This window comes from Cebus imitator, unplaced genomic scaffold (genome assembly GCF_001604975.1).
Source record: "Cebus imitator isolate Cc_AM_T3 unplaced genomic scaffold, Cebus_imitator-1.0 Scaffold247, whole genome shotgun sequence".
NCBI lineage: Eukaryota > Metazoa > Chordata > Mammalia > Primates > Cebidae > Cebus > Cebus imitator.
In genome coordinates this window covers 2,928,145-2,947,709 of record NW_016107562.1, presented here as the reverse complement: position 1 = coordinate 2,947,709, position 19,565 = coordinate 2,928,145, and the positions used below count along the sequence as shown (strand labels likewise).

At 33.2% G+C, this 19,565-nt stretch overlaps 1 long non-coding RNA gene across 5 annotated transcripts in view; it reads right to left on the bottom strand.

The window, feature by feature from the left end:
- Positions 1-2,472, bottom strand: part of LOC108282650 — an 87,334-nt gene extending 84,862 nt beyond the window's left edge. For all 5 annotated transcript variants that reach the window (XR_001816519.2, XR_005195487.1, XR_005195486.1 and 2 more), the window contains exons 1-2: positions 2,359-2,472; positions 1,576-1,695 (exon numbers count right to left, since the gene is read on the bottom strand). This is a non-coding gene — a long non-coding RNA (uncharacterized LOC108282650). The remainder of the gene's footprint in view (positions 1-1,575; positions 1,696-2,358) is intronic.
- Between the last annotated feature and the right edge of the window lie 17,093 nt (positions 2,473-19,565).

Here is a 19,565-nt window from a genome sequence, read left to right as displayed (position 1 = left end):
AAAAAAAAAGGAGACAACAGATGCTGCAGAGGATGTGGAGTAATAGGAACACTTTTACACTGTTGGTGGTAGTGTAAATTAGTTCAACCATTGTGGAATAGAGAGTGGCAATTCCTCGAAGATCCGGAAATAGAAACATCATTTGACCCAGCAATCCCATTACTGAGATATACCCAAAGGATTATAAATCATTCTATTATAAAGACACATGCACATGTATGTTTACTGCAGCACTGTTCACAATAGCAAAGACTTGGAACCAACCCAAATGCCCATCAATGATAGACCGAATAAAGAAAATGTGGCACATATACACCATGGAATACTATGCAGCTATAAAAAATGATGAGTTTCTTTCCTTTGCAGGGACATGGATGAGACTGGAAACCCTCATTCTAAGCTAACTGATACCCGAATAGGAAACCAAACACCGCGTGTTCTCACATATAAGTGGGTGTTTAACAATGAGAACACATGGACCCAGAGAAGGGAACATCACACACTGGGGACTGGGGGTTGCTGGGCTAGGGGAGGAATAGCAGGGTATGGGGGTGATTGGGGAGGGATAGCATTAGGAGAAATACTTGATGTAGATAATGGGGAAATGGATGCAGCAAACCACCACCATGGCACGTGTATACCTATGTAACAAACCTGCATGATCTGCACATGTACCCCAGAACTTAAAGCATAGTAAAAACCCAAAAAATAAATGTACAGCCTATATTCATTCCTATAGTGAAAAATATTAACTTTTCCAAATTATTGGTTCAAAGAGCACAGAAAAAGTAACACAACATTCAAGTATTTTATTGATCTGACATGTAAGAATTTTTGTATGAGTATATAGTGTTACTTAAAGTGAGTAGACGGCTGGTACAATGGCTCACACCTGTAATCCCAGCACTTTGGGAGGCCGAGGCAGGAAGATCCCTCGAGGTCAGGAGTTCAAGACAAGCCTAACCAACACAGTGACATCCTGTCTCCACTGAAAATACAGAAAATTTTGCTGGGTATGGTGGTGCACCTGTAATCCCAGCTACTTGGAGATTGAGGCAGGAGAATCCCTTGAACTCGGAAGGTGGCAGTTGCAGTGAGCTGAGATCACGCCACTGCGCTCCAGCCTGGCCAGAGAGCAAGACTCTGTCTCAAATAAGTAGTTAGATAGATGATAGATAGATAGATATTTAAATAAATAGAAGGGGCTCAAATTTAAGCATCCTGTTCTTTCATAAGGTCTGTGGTAAATCACAAAAGCCTCCTTCACATCCCTGAAGTATACCAATAAAACTATCCAATATATCCTAATTTTCTTGCTGCATAATTTCTGCCACTAACAAATGTTGTTTTTCAGAACAAAATAAATTTTTAGAATGCACACCTGTATTATAAATATTATGTGATGAATACTAATATAATTACTCTCTCTACCAGATGTTCTCTCTCTATTTTTGCATTTATAAGAGTGGAAACATTTTCTGTTATTCTTTATAAAATATACACATATATATTTATACCAAGCTAAATCCTATACTTTATATGCAAATTGGTAAGATTTTCTAATACAATACATACCCAATCCTTTGCTTAATCCTTAAAAGGACTTTGATTCTTCATCCTTTCTCATTAAAATCCATGAATGGAAAAATCTTTTCAACAGCTTTCACTGTTAATGCATCTGTCTGTGAACATAACCTAGACACAAGGAAGAAAAATAGATATGTGAACATTCCACATGTATATTGTGCTAAAATAACCATCTGATAGTCTGAGTATGAAAGATACATAACAGGTATTGAAAGGTAAAGTAAAAGTATAATCTTGGTCACAAAACAGACACCTATTACAATAGAAACTTCATTTTTACTGAAATACTCAAGGATGTCTAAGCCTAGTCATGTGAAAGTACTAGGTGCACACAATGTAAAGAATTATCATAGCTTGCAATTATGAGTATAAGAAGATTAAATAGCTCAGTTCCTTTCTTCTTTTTTTCCTAAGCTGAGTTTATCTTCCTTTTCAGAATTATCATAGAACAGTACTGACAAATTTCAGACAATTGTAACTAGGTTTTTAATTTTCATTTTCGAGCATTATTTTACAAAATTATGATGACAGATGTCCCTGCCAAATACAGCATGAAAATTTAGGCTCTAGTTGAGTTAGAAGACTTGAATAAAACATGGATCAATATGACATTCATTGTTCTGTTATCGAAAGTAAATTTGGGAAGAAATTATAAAGCCATTCACAATTTAGCAAGGTAAATCATTTCAGTTGATATAACACTCTAAATATTACAGAGAAATAATGGTCTTTGTCACCTCCCATGTGGGGACAATTGTTCTTGCTTCCTACCTCATCTCACTGGTGTGTATTTTCTTACTCCAATACATATGTACAACACTGTCAGATGATCTTCTTAAAAACTTGCATTCACATCTCTGATCAAATACTTCTATGGGTTACCAAAAGCCTACAAAGGAAAAAACAATAAATTCATTTGCATGAAACTGAAGACTGTCATTTATTTGGTCTCAGCTTCCTGACTTACCATTCGCTCTCTGTATCTATTGGCCTTTTTCTCTAGGGACACTGACATAGTCACTGTTTGCTCAACTCTTATTCTCATCCATCTGATACCATATATTTCCTCACACAGTTCAAGTCAATGGAACTCCTATCTATTTTGTCTTATTTTTAAAAGTCTATGAATATTTACATTTACAAGAGTAACTTATAGCCATTCAAATTAGGAAAGTAACATAAATATATATTTTATAAAAGTTAATAATCTCACCTTTTCTTTTTAAATTGATTATAATGAAGAATCTGGTCTGATGCCTTCACATTTTTCTATATACCATCAAAACCACAGTAGCTACTAAATAGCATTACTTATTTTTATGGATTTTTTGGTTATATGCCTTGCAAATATGTATTCACAATCACTCTTACTAAATAGATGTGTGTTTGTGTGAGCGAAAACCTACAAACACACACACATATTCATGGTTTGCAATTATTTTTATCACCCTGTTTTAATGTTTTCTCTATACTAATTTTTGTCACCTTTTTCTCTTACAATTTCCTCATTCCACTCCGTTATATTCTCCTTTATAGATTTATTTTTACATTGTAAGTATAAAGCTTTAGTTAATCCGGGGTGTGTGTGTGTGTGTGTGTGTGTGTGTGTGTGTGTGTGCGTGCGTGTGATGAGTAATATGAGAGCCTTAATCTTCTCCTCCACCTCCCGCATTGTATTCTCATGTTCAAATTTCTTCAAACAAAATAATAGAAAATACGTTTTATTTAAAATTTCAATCACCTTCTATGTTTTAGTTCAATCTCCTGATAGTCAACTATCAATCACGATGAGTGAAAGATCCGCATTTATGATCCTACTCGGTCTTTCATTTTTTCACCTACTGATGTGTCTCACCTTTTGTCCCATCACTCTGGTAACAGGTATTTTGTTGAGGTAATAAATATCCTTCCTTATTACTTAACAAATGATTTGAAATCAACAAGTATATTTTAGTGCCTTTTTAAATACAAATCTAGAACAGTGAGTTCTGTATAGAGTGGTCAATACGTGTGTGTGTGTGTGTGTGTGTGTGTGTATAATGAATAAATTAACTGCCACATTTAATAGCCATTTTATAATCCCAAGTTTTACATTCTTTATTCCCCCATACTATCACATATTTTGTTTTGTTTCAAACTTTGCTTTGTCCATTTCTGGTCTTACTTCTTTGTCTTTATTTTTCAGATATTCTTTCAGCCATTCTTTTGATTTTGCTTTCGCTAGGGCTCTGCTCTTGTTTTTCCTCTTTACTGTCTCTTTTCTCTTCATTTATTTATGTATTTATTTTTTGAGATGGAGTCTTACACCGTCTTCGCAGCTGGAGTGCAGTGAGATGATCTTGGCTCACTGCAACCTCTGCCTCTTGGGTTCAAGCCATTCTCCTGCCTCAGCCTCCCAAGTAGCTGGGACTATAAGCATGAGCCACCATGGCCAAATTTTTATATATTTTTTTATTTTTAGTAGAGACGAGGTTTCAGCATGTTGGTCAGGCTGGTCTTGAACTCCTGACCTCGTGCTCTACCCACCAGCCTCCCAGAGTGCTAGGATTACATGAGTCAGCCGCTGCATCCGGCCTCTCTTCATATTTTATTTTACTTTTTGGGAAGGCCTATTAAGTGCTTAAGAACAAGCTAGCACGATGTCACATTTTCCACATTTAGCAGTACAAGTACCTCACAATCCAGTCTAGATTTAAAGGTGAAAAATAATAGACTTCACTTCTAGACAGAATAAGTATACAGACAAACATTTGAAGAATTTTGGGTGGTCATTTTCATATATAATTCACCACTGTCTTCAATCTTCAGCATTTCTCACCCCTCCTTGTGCAAAATAAAACAAATCTTTCCCCAAATTTGTCTCATCCAATCACAATATTGATTTGAAGTCCAGAATTGTATCATCTAAATGAACATAATGGATGAAGATCCCTGGGCTCGATTCCCAAGAGCTGGAGAATAATTTTAGATTTCCATCCACACTTTCCACTTATTCTCCATACAATGTTTCTTTAAGATATTTAATGTAATTAGGGCTCTACTGTATTTAGTACACTCCTAAAACGTATAGGAAAAAAATGTTCTCAATAAGACAGGATGATGGTGGGGCCATTTCACAATATTGATTTGGATACTGTCTTTTCTGGTTAATCCAGGAAAATATTAGATTCAAATGCAGTATTTGTCTATATTGAACTTGTAGTTAAAAAATAAATTTACTAGGCTCTTTTGCATGACTTCTTCATTAACTTCTTAGGAATTCATTTGTTAAAAATAGAAAACAACAATCTTGCATGTTCTTCACATGTACCCCAAAACCTAAAATGCAATAAAATAAAAAAAATAGAAAACTGAATACGTATATTTACTATTATCAAAATAGCTATTATGACCAGAAGAGTGGGCACAAATAGTATAAACGTAAATGTAAGTATGTAGTCTGTAGAAGTGAGGTCTGCTACTTAGAGAAGGAAGTTTGGATGTGGAAGACATGCAAATTTATGTATTATAATAATCATTAAAGAACATCCTGTTTGTTTCAACTTGGACATCATAGTGAATATTACCATCTTTAATATTCATGCATACTCTTTACAATTTATTATATTTAGTAATCTTAAATAGAATACATTAAATTTTCATGGCTTTATAAAAACACTTCAATAAAATTTGAGTAAAATAATAACAACATTTGTACCTAAAATAGAGGTCACTGACACATTTCTCTTAAAAAATAATGGCTACTTATTTGTTATAAATTCCCGTTTGCAGATAGTGTTTTGGAGTTCTATTAAATATCTTGTTAAAATCAAAATACATTGTGTATATTAATTCCACACGAATTCACTTTAAGCCTTTACAGTATTGTTATTAATTGTTAAGGTTAGGCAAGTGAAGCAGTGGGAGTCAAGAAGCAACAAAGAAATGTACAAGGTTTTGATCAATTCGTTGTAAATATTAGTGCACTAAACCAGCCTATGCTATTATTATGAATAAATAGATATATTAATGTTTGTAACTCATCTATCAGTTCCATTAAATAATTGTTAATGGAGTTATGTCTTCTCTGAAGTTTTATTTGCTAGTCATTACAAATTCCTTTCTCAAAAATATTGTATCTATGTAGTAATCTACTTAAGAATTAAAACCAATTATGATCAAAAGAGTCCTAAATCAAATTACTTCTGTTTCTTTCATCTACTATTAATGACAGCATATGGTTATGACTTAGAGTGACTGAGTCACTCTGTAACATTTGTCTATATATTATAATTTATAAGTTAAGATTTATCTAAGTCTCTAATCCATAATAATGTAGAGTATAACTAGGTTATGTTTGTACTAGTCAGGGTTCTCTAGAGAGACATAACTAATAGGATATATGTACATATGAAGGGGAGTTTGTTTGGAGAATTGACTCACATGATCACAAGGTGAAGTCCCATGATAGGATATCTGCAAGCTGAGGAGCAAAAAAGTGAATTCATGTCCTTAAACCTTAAAATTAGGGAACCCAACAGTGCAGTCTGTGGCCAAAGGCCTGAGAGCCCGTGGCAAACCACTGATGTAAGTCCATGAAGCCAAAAGCTGAAGAACTTGGAGTCTAATGTTTGAGGGAAGGAAGCATCAAGTACAGTAGAAAAATGAAGGCCACAAGGCTGGACAAGTTTGCTTATTGTACCTTTTTCTGTCTGCTTTTTTGAGCCATACTGGCAGCAGCTTGGATGATGTCCACCCATGTTGTGGGTGGGTCTTTCTGAGACTGAGTCTTCCTCTCCCAGGCCACTGACTAAAAAGTCAATCCCCTCTAGTAAAGCCAGGAAACTCCCAGATATGCCCCGAAACAAGACTTTGCACCCTTCAATCTAATCAAGTTGACACTTAAATAATAACCATCACAATGTTCTCACATGTGACTCAGGCTACATATAAAACGAATGAGTAGCAGCAAGTTATTTCGATAAATCCTCCATTTAATGTTTATATGCAAGTATACTTCAAAACCATTGACTTTTGTTAGCTCAAAGGTATAAAAACAAACATATAGAAAGAAAACAAATTGGGTTTTATATTTATTATAGTATTCGTTATATATTTTGGATAGAAGTTCTGATCAGATAAAATGGTTTAAAAACATTTTTTCCACTCTGTAAATCATGTTTTACTTTTCTAATGGTATCCCTTGAAGCACAAACATTTTAAATTTAAATGTATCTATTTTTTAATTTTAATTTTAAAAAATTAAAAATTTTTAATTTAAAAAATATATCTAATTTTTCCTTTTGTCCTTATGCTTTTGATGTAATACCTAAGAAACCATTGCTTAACCAAAGGTCACAAAGATTTATGTTTTCTTCTGATAGTTTTACAGTTTTATCCCTTACATCAAGACCTTTAATCCATTTTGCATAAATTTTTGCACATGTTATGCATCAGAAGCCCAGCTTTATTTTTTGTCACATGACTAGCCAGTTACCCTCTCACCATTTACTGAAAAACATATAGTTTATCTATCGAGTGGTCTTGGCATCATTGAAAATTAATTTCTGTAAACGTGAAGATTTATTTATAGATTCTCAATATTGTTCTATTAAATTATATAGTAAGGAAACAGTATATATATGGCATCAACATGTCTATCCTTTTGCCAGGATCACATTGTTCTTACTCCTGTAGCTTTGTAATACATTTTGAAATCAGAAAGTATGATCCCTCTAACTTAAGTTCTTAAGGCTAAAGAATTTGAAAGTAAACTGGTTTTATAAACTGAGTTGATCTGAAACTGAGTACATTTGAAGTTTACATTTGAAGAGTCTACATTTGAAGATTACATTTGAATTCATGAGCACATAAATTTTTTACTCATTTTAAACCGAGTACAAAATTCAGCAAGAAGTTGAAGCAAATCTCAAACATCAGCCAAGTAGCAATTCTATGTCCAGAAGAAATCAGTCTAAAAATACGACTGAATTACATAAATTGAGAATGAACTAATATTGAGGACTTCTATGCAGATACTGTTCAATAAATTATTATATGAAAATGAGTAACATTTTTAAAATTTTAAGCTCATATTAAATAGTAGGAAAGTGATAATTTTTCTAACGTAACTTAAATTAGATATGAACTTGGAAAAGAGGCAGAGTTGGATGTCACATCTTATTTCCCAAGGAAATGAATTAGGAAATCCAAGAAAAAAGCAAAATACCAATAACAACAAGATGCTTTTTTCAGATAGGTTCACTTTTGGCCAAATGAACAAAATAGTCTTGCCTTACCCCCGGGTGGTCATTACCCCCAGGCCGTCACACATTTCTACCATATTCACTGTGCAACCTGGCCTGCATTTGAAATCTGCTCTTCCCTGCCTCAACATTTCTCCCCTTCCTTTACCCAATTTATGCATTAAAAATATTAATCCAGAATCTGAATGGAAAGGAATTTGCAATTGATAGTCTTTGACAAATCACTAATGGCTTGCTAGAAAACCCAGTTGGGACAATTTCAGAGACAGGGCAGAAAAACATTGTGGATAAAGACGACAAGATTATGTGTCTTTACATTTAATTCTGAATGTAGTTTTACCTAACTTGCTAATGTGCCTACTTCCTACCAGTGGGTGTACATTGGTATAAACAAGCACCAGTCTTGCTGCTCACCAGTTACTGGTCTTTTAAGATGAATAAAATTCTCGTAGATGGACAGGATGAAGGCAGAGATGGCTGCCTTTGGGTTTCCAGCTCTGACGATACTCAGGCCAGGCTTAAATGCAGATTTGATCAAGAAATTAACTTAGACAGGAAATTTCATCAAAAAAAATTGTTTCATATTTTATTAACTTTATCAATTAAAATCAGTAGTTGCAATGTGTCCTTGATAATTAAAGAATCTTGCAGCCAGTCTGAAAAAGAAATCACTTTTACATAGGCTTGTTTATAAAATATAGTTGAATGATTTTGGATAAGCAAAATATGAAGAAAAATAAAATGACTTACCTTTCAAACCTCCAGAATGGCATAAGAAATAATAGACGTGCAAAGTGCAATCTGATTAGAAAGCACATTTGGAGTAATCAAGCTGAGAGATGGTGGCAGATAATATGAAGTACTTATTGGTTTACCTTTATTAAAAAATAGAGCCCAAAAACCAATCCTTCTTGACTATTAAAACTACAAATTACTTAGACCAAAATCAGTAAAATGAAAATAAATAAGTGGATTTCTTCCCTGGGAAATTTGGGCATGTGTACATTTCTTTCTGGGAAAGACAGTCCATAGTGTTAATCAGAATTTGACTCCACAAATAATTGAGGAGTCTGGCTCTACAGATGATAAATTCTTTGCATGATTTTAGACATCTTGCCTTATAAAATACATGGATATTTTATTGCCTTAGTCTCTGTAACTCTAAAAAAGAGAACAAAAGTTTGCCAATTATCTCATAGTTATTCCATGATTAATTCCTACTAAATTTTTACTAGAACTACCATCAGCATTCAAATATTTCATTTTCACAGATTATTTTAGAATAATAATATTGTTTATTTTGTCAAAGGCAGTTATTTTTTCGAATCACTTTTATATAGAGTGTGTTTTATTAGCTCTACGTTTTTTGTTTGTTTGTTTGTTTTGTTTTGTTTCCCAACTAGAATCTGAATGGGTCTTTTAGTGGAAAAAAAAAAAAATTTAGGATTTTTCTCTCGAAGTGAAATCACAGAAAGAAGGAACCCTTCCTGTATTTGGAATAGCGTACAGGGCTTTAGGATGGCAAAGGTCAGCCTTTCTCTCTTGAATGAGACCAACTGTACTTTAAGGTTAATTACTTTCTGACAGCAGGTACTATACTCTTTACAAGATAACAGCCGTAAAATTGAAAAATAAGCCAGAAAGTCTCTCCGTTCATCGGCCTGAAAATGCTGTAGTCTTTGGTATGTGTCATCTATCATCGACTTGTCTAATACTTTTGATTTAGACCTTCCAAAAGTAATAATCACATCTCTGAAAGGATTAATTTGAAAGCCTCTTTGCCTCATACGTACAGCATTAAAAATCACAAACCTCTGACTTTTCTTTCCCTTGACCTATCTTTCTGATAGAGTACACATTACATATTTAACTTTTTAATCAATTACAGCACCAAATCTTCCACCAATTTTAAGGCATTTTATGCCTATTGGAAAACTAGAATTTATGTGTACAGAAAGTCATCATGGGTATTTTTAAGGTATTTTATTACCAAAGTGTAGATCTAGATACATAATAACATTTTGTTACATTTGAAGACTATATATCTTTATAACATGGAGTAAAAAAATACTTGGTTATCAAGGCTCCAAATAACTCACTTTAAAATTTCTTGATGTATTTTAGCTAAGAAATGAAGAATCAAACATGATTTAAGTTTGCAAACATAAATTAGGTAGACTCAATGTCAGTGGTTTCTTTCAGTAATTAAAACCTTTAAAAACTTTCTAAGTGATGTAAGTTTCTCAGGTTAACAATAAAACTGTAGGCAATGTGGGGAAAATGCATTGACGCTTCTTAAAATTTTCTTATTAAAATAAATAGAAGGTTAATAAAACAAAGCTGTTATTCTCTGCATGGTTACTTATATGCTATGCAATAGAAGTTCTCTGCACAATTACCACTATAGAAAAGAAGAAAAAGCAGGAAAAAAAGCTAAATATATTTTCCCAGCACATCAGCAAATAATGTTTTACCACGCAGTAGGTTAATTTGTGACGTTTATACATATACAAGTTTGCATTAAATGCTTTCTCTATTTTTCTAAAATAATTTCTGCTGAAACACAATAGAGTATCAACACAATATTTTCATTCTCTTTACATTCAGATTCTAAACTATGTACGTAGATTTCCACATGTGTCTGATTTCATTTAGTTACTTTTTTAATTATTAAGAATGAAACTAACATTAAATCTTTTTGAAACAAAGTCAGTTACAAAATTATTTTGTCTTTTCAGTAGAAAGTTGCTGTCAACATGTTAGATGATGAATAGAGACTTTTCAAATGAATTGTAGGTAGTGATAGAGATGTTTATGTTGCTTTACGATGAATAAAAATCTGTCTTTTGAATTAAAACATTAGGAAAGAAAGTGGAGAAGACTTGTTAATATATAAATATGGCTTACATGGGGCTCGTTTACTTTCAAGTTGCAGAAAAACAACCACATTAAATGAAACAGAAGAAATTAACTAATTGAAAACTTCATAAAATACCAGAAATTTTGGGGTTTACTTCTTTCAGAAAAGATGATGTGCAGGGTAGCTACTCTTATTGGCCTGGGTTGGATCAGGTAATCAACATTGAGTCAGTCATTGTGGTCATTGTGACTATGGACATGGAATGTTCTGACTGGCCAGGCCTAAGTAGGAACAAGTGGCAAGCAAATACATACGCCATGCGCTGGGAGGGTGATTTGCAAAAACACAGATGCCCTCTACTGCATAAACTATTATTTAGGGACTCCGGATAAAAAGAGAGAGTGAGAGAATGAGAGAGATCAATGAAGCATAATCCTTATCCTATTGCTGCATATTCAAAATGGAGACACAGCAGTGTAAGTGCATAACTGAAAACACAATAAAAACATTTATGCCTGACATGATATTAGTTATAGATTCACTGGAAAATAACAGTCAAGGACTTTGAATGATAGAGCATTCAAGTATAAGAGGAATGGCATTACAATATAGAAGAATCCGTTTTAAGGTGATTATTTCATCCTCCCTGTAAAGATTATGATATGTTTTTATATACATAATAAGCACTAAACAGTGATGAGGATCTAAGGAACACAAGCAGAAAAGAGAATTATAGCATCAAATATGAATATAAAAGACAACTTATTGTTATGATGCTAAATGGAAAAATATTTTACTAAATTTGTAGTACAGGATGCCGTTTGTAAATAAAATCATGCTTAAAGTGAAATCTGAGTGAAATTTCAAATGCAAAATACAAACTAAAATAAGGTATATAAAAAAATACATATTCCCCAAAGTGTGGCAGATGGAGAAGGAACACAGTAAACAGAACTATCTGCAGAACAAAGGACAAGGACAGGTGGAGGCACTGGGAACCAGAACAGAAGCCATTCCCTCAGCCACCCAGGCAGAGGGCCTTGCCATCCCCAGTTTAACAGCATAACACAACTAAAGATTATTTTCAGTCAGTGTATGTAAGAATGGATAAATTACTACATATGCATTTTATTCCAAAATCTGTTTTTCTATTTTCAATAAATATTTGATAAATTTAATAAATCATGGGTTAAGGAATTCTCCAGCTTTTGTTAGGTACAATATTATTTTATTATGATGGAAATTTTATGCCAACATTATGTACAATTAGATTTTAAAAACTCCTTTCATAAGCATGTATCTTAATTTTATTTTTCTTCAGGCATACTGACAGAAGCTTAAAGTAAGACAGTTAGTTGGAAGTGAGTCATTTTGAAAACGTAAGGCCTGAATCTAGCCAGGAAAGAGAGTAAAATGCTGTATTTTGTACTGTGATATTTTTTCTTTAAGCACACACAATGGAGTTTTCTCGTCTTGTAAATTACTGTTACCAACCCTCACCATGGATACTCAATAATCTATTTTATTTGTTGTTGTTGCTGTTGCTGCTGATGTTGTTGTAGAATAAGAAAAACAGGGAAGAAAAACTAGAAATTTTTCTTTGAAGGTAGCTATCACACGGCGTAAAGTGGCAAAGAAGGGATTGATGCTTCCCTGAGTACACATGTCTGTATCTTTTAAAATTTACTTATGTTTATTGAGGTATTCCTTATATGCCATAAAATTCACAGCTATTGAGTGACAGGTCAATATTTTTTATAAATGTATGCAATCACAGAAAAATCTTTCATTAAAGAAAGGTGTAGAATGCTACCATGGTGCCAAAACCTTCCCTCTTCTCCAAGTAACCAATGATGTGACTTCTATGATCATGATGTTTTCTAAAACTTTATGTAAATAAATCACAAAACATATATATGCTTTTACATATATGTTTTTGTTTCTGGCCTCTCACTTAATGGACATATTTTTAAAATTCATACATGTTGTTGTACTTATTTTTAGTTTATCATTTTTTTCTGAATAGTATTCAATTGTATGAACATACCAAAGCTTTTTTATTGTGATCCTATTGATAATTGCTTGCATTTCGGTACTCTTTTATTTAGACCTACTATAAACTTTCTTGTACACCTTTTGGTTTTTGCTGTTATTGCTAACATGTTTTTATTCATTTTGTTTAATATCTTGGAGTAAAATTGCTAGTCTTAGTTACTGATTTAATATAAAGGATAAGATGATTAGATAGCCAAATCAAATTTCAGTAAATCAGAAATCTTGTTTATTATCAAGCTTTGCTAATAATTTCAAAGATACAGACAAATCTGTAGGAAAGGGCTTAATACATCAATGGCAGCTCTCTGAGACATTTCTTACTAAAGAAGACATGTAATCTCTGCCCCCAAAATAGACAAGTAATAGTGACTATAGTTATTAATACTGGTCTGTGTACTTGAAAATAGCTGACAGAGTTAGCAATGCTCTAAAATGTTCTCTCCATAAAAAGTAAATATCTTAGGTGATGGCTATGTGAATAAGCTTTATTTAATAATTCCACAATTCACACATACCAAAACACCATATTATAGACTAAATAGATACAACTTTTGTCAATTATATTAATAATTTGATAAAATCCATTTACCTAGCTTTTATGATTAGCACTTTATTGTGTCCTAGGAAGTTTTTGCCCATCTCAACACAGGATAATGAGTATATTATCCTGTGTCTCTTTCTGGAAACTTTATTGTTTAGATCATGTATGCGTATGTGTGATTTATCTAAAATGCATTTTTATGCATAATTTGTGATAAGCATTTATTTTAGTTCTTTAACATACATTTCCCCAGTATGTTCAATATTATTTGTTGAGGAATCTTTTGTTTCCTTTTTAGAGTGCCTTGGCACCTTGTCAAATTTGAACTGACTGTATCTGTGTGGATCTGCTACTGGCCACCTACTTTGTTTCACTGATCTTTTTATCCACTGTTTGTTATTGGTTTTACTTTTGGAACTTTATTAGTATCATATACATTTGAAATAATACAATGATATCAACAAGAATTAGGGGAAAATTCATAAGGGTAATATAAATAGAAAGAAAAGTTAAAAATAACTATATTTCAGATATGGTTACAAGATCCAAATTTCCCAAGCTGTAGTTGCAGTGTATATTAGATCTCTAGAAAAGATAAAATCATCCCTATTGGCCATAAATGAGTTACAGGATTCTAATTATTTAACATTTTACATATTGGGAAACATTCAATTTACTATTTGCTTTGTTACGCTCTTGATTTTTCTTTATCTTAATGAAATGGATGGAATAAAGTGTAAATGGAAACAATTATGCATTTTTCTCAGGCTTTTAAATTGTGAGTCAGTCATGGAAATTATTAAAGTCTAAGAAAAACCAAGGGTCCTTAGCACCATGATTGACACTGCAATAGACATGATTAGATTCTATGCTGAGAGTGAACATTTAGTTCCTACTTATTACAGTTTTTCAGATGCATAATTTTTAGGATCATTATTCTACATACAGCCCCACTTCTCATTTTGCAGTTTAGGTATTGTCTGATGAAGTAAAAGTATAACATTTACATTGATGAAACATTCAAATTATATGATATTTATTGAAGAAAATACAGAGAAACTGCAATGCCACCAAATTATGTTTCTAGGGAAGAAATGTCAGATAGTATATGACTCAACAAGCCATAATGCGAAGTATATAGGAAACACTATCAATCACAACAGTCTCTTCCGGCCAAGAGAAAATAATTACTATTACTATTACAAATATACTGCAATTAGATGCAATATATGTCTTGTTCATAGAATCAGCCTGACTGTCGCTCATTTCTCTGTTTTGCAAAGTATTATGCCCAAATTTTCTTCTTGAATTTGTACGTATCTTCAGCATCTTACAGTCATTTTCTAAAACTTATTATCAAGTAACAGCTACCAAAACCACTGTTTGTATATGATGTATGAAAATTGTGCAAAGGCATGTGAAAGCACGAGGTAGTTTTAGAATAAATTAATTTTAATATTTTAATATATATATATATTTTAAATGGAGTCTTGCTCTGTTGTCCAGGCTGGAGTGCAGTGGTGTAGTATCAGCTCACTGCAGCCTCTACCTCCAAGTTTCAAGGGATTCTCCTGCCTCAGCCTCCCAAGAAGCTGGGATTATAGGCATGTACTACCACTCCCAACTAATGTTTCTATTTTTAGCAGAGATGGGGTTTCACCAAGTTGGCCTGGATGGTCTTATACTCCAGTCCTCAAGCAATCTGACCTCTGGCCCTCCCAAAGTGCTAGGATTACAAGCATGAGTCACCTTGCCAGGTCTGTTACCAAAATCATTTTAAATCGCTATTTTGTAATGAGTTTTAAGATCTTGAAATATTATTTTTTGCCTCCCGCAATAAAGCAGGAGGTTTTAAAGAAGCAGAATAAGAGTACATAAAAAATAAAGGAAGAAAGATCAGGAGGATTATGGGAGAGAAAGAACCTCTCCTGAAAATAGTAGATAGGACTGGATTGATACTAAGAAAATATTAGGCATCTGAGACCCTGATTTTGATGAAAGGAAAAGTCTCCTGATTTGGGGAGGTCACCATGAGAGAAAGGAATCAGAGTTTGTATTAGTTTGCTAGGACTACCACAACAAAGTACAACAAACTGGATGGTGTAAACAACAAATACTTATTTTCTCACAATTCTGATGAGCAAGGTGTTAACAGGGTTGGCCTCTTCTAAGACCTCTCTCTTTGGCTTTTAGATAGCCCCCCTTGCTCCAGTATCCTCCACATCGGTTCCCTCTGTGTGCGCCTGTGCTCTAAACTTTTCTTATAGGAACACCAGTCATACTGGAGTAGAACCAACCCATATAACCTCATTTAACTTTAGTTACCTTGTTAGAGACCCTGTATTCAGTTAGGGTGCTGGGGATTAGGACGTTATTGGATAAGCTTGGGCAAGAGCACAGGGCAGCACAGTGCAGCCCATAACAGAGCTGAAAGCGTGCAAGCCAGTTTCTAGACATAGAGGCAGTCTAGACATAGAGACTTCAACAAAGTCAGACACCATGCCACCTCAGCCAAACTCTCCTTCTTATCACCTATGTTCAGGTTTGTTATCCTGTATCCATCTGTCGTCTCCTTGTCCAATATTCTAATAAGTAAATTCTTTCAGACATGCCTTTCCAAGATGGACAGTAGGACTGTGGAAGGACAAGCCCCACTTCTGTCACTGAGCATGATGGAACAGTGCAGAAAATGATCCTTCTTAAATTGTAATTAATTTCAAAAATAGTCCATTGAAGAAACAGGATTTCTTTAAAACTTCATATATATATTTTTAAATTTTTGTGGGTACACAGTAGGTGTATACCTTTATGGGGTATATAAAATGTTTCAATATGGGCATGCAATGTGTAATGCTCGCAATGTGGAGAATGGGGTACTCATTCCCTCAAGCATTTATCTTTTGTGTTACAAAAACAATCCACTTACACATATTTCATTATATAAAAGGTACAATTAAGTTACTATTGATTATATCCACTTTATTGTGCAATCATTCTTTCTATTTTTTGTACCCTGATCCATCTCCATCCCACCTCCACTACCCTTCCCTACCTCTGGCAGCCATTCTTCTATTCACTATGTCCAGGAGTTCAACTGAAAAACTTCACATTTCTGAGTTTTATACTGTAGCTTGAAAGGTTAGAAACCACTACTTTCAAACAATATGTCAGAATTTAAAGAGAATAATACCATTTGGTGATAATGGACCATAATACCTTTTGGTGATATGCTTCTGATGTCAAATTACACATTACATCACTTTACTGAAGAGCTCTGAGCACAATTTAATGCATTCTTTTAGGATCTAAAAATGATATAAGAGATTAAATGTCTCATACTTTGAGATTGGACGATGGTTATAGTATCCATCAAAACATTTTCTCTCCATAAGAGTTAATGAATCAACCCCTATACCTTAGTACTGTGGCCATTAACCAATTACTAAACCTCACTCTTTTTCTCTCATCCACTCACTTTAACACCAATCACCTTAGTGATTGCCTGCCATGAAACTGGTCTTGAAGATATGTTCTATTTTTAATAAATTGTTCTTTATGACTTGTCTTCAGCCACTTAAAGGTGGAGTGCTGAATATCAGAATCCCTTTTAAGTCTCTCTTCCACTTAAATTTATCAGTTACCAAAAAAGATTTATAAAAATGTTGCTTAAATACCAATTGAATATTTTGAGCTTGTAAAACTACTCCTATTCATTATATTTTCTTCTATATTAGAGTGTCTATTCCTCTGACATGCAAATGAAAAAAAAGGGGGGAGCCTGCTTCATTTCAGCAGCACAATTACAACAAGGTAGCAGTGCTTTCTATCCTAGGGATAACGTTGACATTGATTTCACCTGACACAGAGGGAGACCCCATTAACTTCACATAAATTTTTTTCATAATAGAATAATGCAGGAAGGCAAGGCCTGCTTGGCATGCCAGATTGAGAGGTATTTTAAGGCGGTCATTGGAAATTATCATACCTCCTTTTTGCATGTCTTTTCCCCAGCCATAAAAGTATTCTTAATTAAAACTAAAATGAAAGATCTGCATACATTAAAAAGTTACAAAAATGCCACCATTTTATCAAAAGTATATTTACTTTTTCATATACATATTCTTTTTTACATGGTCGTTTTCAATTTAAGTTAAAGGCAATGTTCACACTGTATGTAATAAAGATGGCAATGACTGGTACCAATATCAATGCTAACAACTTGTTTTGCATCTTCTGTATGAAAGACTCTGTGCTATGTGTTTTGGATCAGGTATGTCAGGTAATCTCAACACTATGGGATGGCTCCAGTTATCATCATCATTTGAGTGATAGGGAAATAGATTCTGGCTCACACAGTACGAATGAGGAGAAGTTGACAACCAGGGACAAATCTTGTCAGACACCAGAGACATTTAACTTAATGATGTCTCTCCACAGCAAGTTCTGTTTATTCGTCTATTTTTTATTTTCCAAATTTTATATTCTGACATATGTCATATTAGTTGAAATAGAATTTTAAAAGGTTATTTGTATAAAACTATAATTTGATTATGCATAATCTCCAAACCCCCAATATAATAAATTATGGCTTTATTAAATATAAGATTTATCCAAATATTTCGTTATTGATGTATTTATTTATATACTTCAATATTTACATATTGTATCACTGTAAAAATATCAAACACTATAGACAAATTTATAGTACAGTCTCCATGACTTTGCCATTACAGTTTTTTCAGATGTAACTGTTTTTATGACATCAATATAATTCAGTATGTGTTTTGGTTTTCTCTGCATTCCTAAGCCCTGATATTGAAATCAAACATATATTTATAATTCTCAGGGATTTTTATAAGGCTGACAGAAAATGTTATCAGGTATATTATCTTTTGAAACCATTTCCATTAAAAGAAGACAAGGTTTATAGAAATAAGTTCAAATTTTAGTGCGGGATAAGCAATTTCGATGATAAGATACCCCCACAAGAGTCTATCATATGAGGAAAATATCATCCTGTGAAATGACTCAGGAGTCAATTTGAAGAGGCTCCCAGCAGCCAAAGATAAAAAAAGAAAACAAATGCAACAATCAAATCAAATCGTTACGTTTCAATAAAATACATCATAAATGTTTTTACATTTTTGTTTTCATAATTATACAAATAGTTTCTCATTGGTTAAACTGAGAAACGCTAAGAATTAAAAACATTATTTTGAACATGATAAGGGAAATAATACAGAATTTATACTTTCCTCTGGTTACCTGACCTCAGAGTAACTGATATTTAAAGATAAATAGAAGGATTTCACTATAAAATAAATCCATATAATAATAAAATAAAAATGTTATTATCTCTTTTTTAAATCAACCCTTAAAGACCTGACTGACCTAGGCAATGATGACCAATGAGTAATAATATCACAAAAACTAAACATACATATATTAAGTACCTGTTGATCTAATGGAAGTTTGCATTACTACTTAGGCAGTAATTTTATGAAATAAAGGAAATCAAAATGAAGCAGATCAAGCCTCTAGATTAAAACTGTCCAGTAGAATTATCTGCAATTTTAGAAATACTCTATATCTCCACTGTCCACTATAGAGGCCATTAGCCACATGTGGCTACTGAGTACTTAAAGATAGCTAGTATAACTGAGAAATTGAAAATTTAATATTATTTAAGGTTAAATAATCTAAGTTTAGATTAAAATGGTCCCATGTTGCTACTGGTAAACATATCAGATGAGAGTGCTCTAGATCAAAGTCCAATTGATAATAAATATAAATATAAAAGAATATCTTAAGAGAAACCATGGTGATATAATCTGCAACATCCAGACCCTGAGCAACTCTGTAACACAGTGAACCAGTCCTTTAGTTTAAAAAATTCTGAGAAAATATAAGACAAAGAGGAATAAAAGGTATTCGTGAGCTTCCAGAGAGAAACAAATAATGGTAACAGACTTCAAGGGTACTGAACATCATTGGTCTTCTTAAAAGATCTGTGGCCTGAAGCTCCATTGAACAATAGTGGTTTGGGGCAGAGATAATATCTTAGACAGAATAGTTCCTTGCCTTTTCTAGAAGGACTGAAGCTTGGGATGTGGATTCTCAAACTTTCCAAATATTCTGGAGTCCATAAAATATGCAATAGGTATCCTGCCATGTTTTGTTTAACAATGGGGATACATTCTGAGAAATGTGTTCTTAGGTATTTTGCTGTTGCGTGAACATCACAGAGTTCACAAACAACCTACATATTGTAACCTAC